A 5,000-nucleotide genomic window follows, 5' to 3' on the forward strand; every position below is an offset into this window, starting at 1 on the left:
ACACACACACACAAACACACACACACACACACACACACACACACACACACATATATATATATATATATATATATATATATATATATATATATATATATATATGTATGTATATATATAATATATATATATACGTATGTATATACATACAAATATATGTGTTTGTATATATATGTGTGTATGTATATTTATTTATTTATTTATATGCATGTATGAGAGTGAGAGTGTTGCATACATTTGTCCGCCGGTTTATCTTTGTTGCATCTCTCTCTCACACACACAGACACACATGTGTGTATATATATATATATATATATATGTGTGTGTATACATATATATATATATATATATATATATATATATATATATATTATATATATATGAGAGAGTGAGAGTGTAGCAACACACACACACACACAGGTATTGAGTTTTACTGATGCCTTGTGTTTTATTAAGGCTTGTGTCACAGTTTTATTCACTGGCCATTGTGTGTTTACAGTCATTAAATATATCCCTTTTATTACCTCTTTCTTTGTTTTACTTTCCCTTTTTTTTACTTTTATTTATTGGCTTCCATAAAATTTCGGTTTTTCTTCATGTAAAAGGAGTTTGAAGGGGGGAGGATGAGGGATGATAATTGTTCTGTTCAGCATTTACTGGGTAGTTATTGTTAATGCTGTGGTTATTGTTTTGTTATTGCTGTTTGCTATGTAAATGATCGTCATAACTAGTGGCACTGTCCATTCTGCCTTATTTTATTTGTCTGTCTGTCTGTCTTTCTCCATATCCCTGGCCTTACTTCCTTTTCCATTTTCTCTTTTTCTTAATCTCCTCGTCTCTTCCTCTTCCCCTTTCCCTTTCCTCTTCGTTCTTCTTCCCTTCCTCTTCTCCCTTTCCTCCCTCTCCGCCTTTCTCCCTCCATCAACCATCCTCGCTGATTTTCCTCCCTCCCTTCCTCCCGCCCGACATGTCTCCCTCAGTGGTCTCTCCCTCTTCCCTCCCCGATTCTCCCCCCCCCTTCTCTCCCTTCCTCCTCCCTCCCCGTCTCCTCCCCTCCCTCCTACCCATCTTGTCTCCCCAGCGTGCACTCACAAACACCTTGTTTTTCTTACCTCCCGTTAAGACAGTCAAAGCCAAGATTTACGCGGGATGCAAGGATTCCCGCAGGGCAGAGTTGTGGATGTCGATGCTTCCCCTCCTCTCTCCCCTCTCTCCCCACTCTCTCTCCTCTACCTCCCCTCTACCTCCCCTCTACCTCCCCTCCTCTGTCCCCTCTCTCCCCACTCTCTCTCCTCTACCTCCCCTCTCTTCTCCATCTGCTGGTCATATATCCTTCTCGTTTGTATTTTCTTCCTTCCTCTGCTTCTACCTTCTCTCTTTTCTTCTCCTCCTCTCCTCCTCCTCCTTCTCCTCCTCCTCCTCCTTCCTCCTCTCCTCCTCCTCCTCCTCCTCCTCCTCCTCCTCCTCCTCCTACTACTACTACTACTACTACTACTACTACTCCTTCTTCTCTTCTTCTTCTTCTTCTTCTTCTTCTTCTTTCTACATTTGTCTCCATCGCCTGGCTTTTTCTTATATCCCTCTTTCTCCGACTCTTCCTCTTCTCGTGTACTTTCCTTCCTCTTCCCTTTTTTACACGTTTCCCTTCTTATCCTCCATCCCCATTACCCTATTCGTTCCCCTTCCTTCTCTGCTCCCATCCTTCCTTTCTTTCCCCTCATCTCATCTTTCATCTTACCTTCCTTCCTTTTCTCTTTTCCTGTCTCCTCTCCCCACTTCCTTCCCCCACTCCACTTCTACCCTTCCCTCTCCTCACCCCTACTTTGTCCCCCTCCCTATCCCCTCTCCCCCATCCCCTATCTCCCTCTCTCTTCTACTCTAACATCCGCCCTTTTCCTTCCCTCCCATTTTCCCTTTTCCCTCCTTCCATCCCTCCCTCCTTCCCTCCCTTCCCTCCCTCCCTCCCTCCTTCCTTCCCTCATTCTTCCCTCCCTCTCCCCTCTTCTCCCGCACAGATCCAACCAGCTTAATATTGTTGTTGTTTTTGTTGGTTGAGTTTTGTATATTTTGTGTGAAGAGAATTTACGAACGAAAAAAAAAGAAAATTAGAAAAGAAAACGAAACCTCTTTTCTTGGAATCGAAACTTTACTGGGATTCTTGGATTTTTTTTCGAGATTTCTCTGTTCTTCGTATTTGTTAATCTATTCTTATACGATTTTTTCGTTTATTTGTCGCTTTGTGGGTTTCTTTATTTGTTGATTTATATATCTGTTGATTTATTCATGTATTCACACACACACACACTGTTAACTTATCCGTCTGTCTGTCTCTTTGTCTCTCTGCATCTATCTATCTGCTCTATCCATATCTGTTTTTTTTTTTTTTATTATTTTAGTTTTCATTATGTTATGTTTTCTGTTGTCGTATTTTCTATTTTACATTTTTTTTTTTACTTTTTTTATTCCTTCTATTCAGGTTTTTTTTTTCTTTTTTTCTTTCTTTCTTTCTCTCTGTCTCCATTTGTGTTTTTTTGTATTTTGTATTCTTGTTGTTTTGTTTCTTTTATGCCTAAGCCGGTCTCCTTTATTCGTTTCGTTATTACCTCTATCATTCTCTCGCTTTGTTTGTTTGTATATCTCCCTCCCACTGCATCTCTCTCTCTCTCTCTCTCTCTCTCTCTCTCTCTCTCTCTCTCTCTCTCTCTCTCTCTCTCTCTCTCTCTCTCTCTCTCTCTCTCTCTCTCTCTCTCTCTCTCTCTCTCCCTCTGTGCCTCTCTCTCTCTCTCTCTGCCTCTCTCTCTGCCTCCTCTCCTCTCTGTGCCTCTCTCTCTCTCTCTGTGCTCTCTCTCTCTCTCTCCCTCCCTCTCTCCTCTCTCTCTCTCTCCTCTCTCTCTCTCTCTCTCTCTCTCTCTCTCTCTCTCTCTCTCTCTCTCTCTCTCTCTTGTCGCACTCTTTTACCCATGAAGGCGCGACAACATCGATCAGGTCCTGTGCTCGCCCACACACAAGAAACAAAGGAATAAACAAAACACTAGCCGCACAAAGGACACCCCCCCCCCTTCTCCCTTCTCCTCCCCTCTCCCCTTCTTTCCATTATCTCACTCCCCTCACTCCTCCCTACTTCCCCTCTCTCTCCCTTTAACCCTTCCTCACCCTCGCCCTTCCCTCTCTCTCACTTTACCATTCTTCACTTTCCCTCTCTCCATTTCACTCCCCCCTCCTCTCTCTCTCTCTCTCTCTCTCTCTCTCTCTCTCTCTCTCTCTCTCTCTCTCTCTCTCTCTCTCTCTCTCTCTCTCTCTCTCTCTCTCCTCCCCTTTCGTTCTCTTTCTCTTCCCTGCAGCCCCAGTCAACACAATGTTGATGAACAAGATGAAAGAGAAAATGCTTTTTATCTGATGGGTGATGCGGAAGATGGATGTTATATGCCTTGTGAACTCTGTTATATAAAATACAATGTGTGTGTGTGTGTGTGTGTGTGTGTGTGTGTGTGTGTGTGTGTGTGTGTGCTAAAGCTTTCTTCAGAATATGAAGACTTCATTTCTTCTATGTTATGTAATGTCTAGACGAATTTAGGTCGCTTAACAGTCCATCAATTGCTTAATTCGACTGTATGGGAATCCACTAAAGGCGCTTCCCCTTTGGGTGAGCTTTCTTCTGCCTCTGATTTCATCGGTCACGCGACATAAAAGACATTTATCAATAATGAGATATCAGCATCTGTATTGCTAATAGGTCATCCTCGATGGTTTCCTATCTAATTCTTACTTTCCTTTTTAAGGGATGGAGAAAGTAGTGTTTTGTTTATAGAGGGATAATTGGTCGCGATCAGTGTATGATTTGTTTTCTTAGTATATAAGCTGCGTGGTTTTTCTTTCTCTTTTGTATTTTTTTCTCATTTGTTTCTGTCTCTGTCTCCCCTTCACTCTCTCTCTCTCTCTCTCTCTCTCTCTCTCTCTCTCTCTCTCTCTCTCTCTCTCTCTCTCACACAACGCTCATTTATACTACTGTGCTTTTAGATGCATCTACCAATACGCCACATCCTAAACGTCGATCACATTAAACTACGCACGAAAACAGGAGTTTGTAGTATCATATATATGTACTAGGATCCACAATGGCGCAAACTCCAAATTGTATATTTATTACAGCTGTCAACAGGAATTGTAGTGTTTTAAATAATAAAATGGGTGTAACGATATATTGCGTATGTAGCATAATTAAACACAAAACGCACGCACACAAACGCAGCACACACGCACACACACACACACACACACACAAACACACCACACAACCGCACACACACAGCCCCCACACACGCACACACACACACACCACACACACACACACAACACACACACACACACACCACACACACACACACACACACAGCATCCCTCCCTTCGCTCCTTCAAGACACGTCTCGAAATATGAAGAATCAGATTGAGAAAATAACATCTTGAACCTTTGGACGTGACTTGATGTGTCAGTTTTTTGGAATTGTGTTTGCTTTGTGTTCACAGATTTTTATATATTTTAAGGTGTATCATATCAATATTTTATTTATTTTGGTACCTATTTATTTGGTGTATTTTGTTGTTGTTTTTACTTCCTCCTTATATCGTGTTGTTTTTCTTTATATCTCTCTCTCTTACTCTTTTACTCTCTCTCTCTCTCTCTCTCTCTCTCTCTCTCTCTCTCTCTCTCTCTCTCTCTCTCTCTCTCTCTCTCTCTCTCTCTCTCTCTCTCTCTCTCTTTCTTCCCATATTTCTAATTACTCATTTTTCTCTGTCTCTCTCTATAATTCTCCATTTCTTTGTATGTCACCTCTACCCTTTTTCTAACTCATTCCTCCACACCCTATCCTACTGTCTCCCTCACACCCTCTTCTATAAACACCGTATGAAGGAGGAGAGGAAAGAGAGAGAAGGTATTCCCCTATTCCCACTCCGCCCATGGAAGTTGAATGCATGGGCGTGGAAGTAACGAGGTTTTAGATTAG

The 5,000-nt window shown here is 41.9% G+C and overlaps 1 protein-coding gene across 4 annotated transcripts in view; it reads left to right on the forward strand.

Annotated features, from left to right (window-relative positions):
* Positions 1–5,000, forward strand: part of LOC119594161 (cAMP-specific 3',5'-cyclic phosphodiesterase, isoforms N/G-like) — a 105,383-nt gene that overhangs the window by 54,246 nt on the left and 46,137 nt on the right. The window lies entirely within an intron of this gene.

The sequence above is a fragment of the Penaeus monodon genome, chromosome 1, assembly GCF_015228065.2.
Source record: "Penaeus monodon isolate SGIC_2016 chromosome 1, NSTDA_Pmon_1, whole genome shotgun sequence".
Classification (NCBI taxonomy): Eukaryota; Metazoa; Arthropoda; class Malacostraca; order Decapoda; family Penaeidae; genus Penaeus; species Penaeus monodon.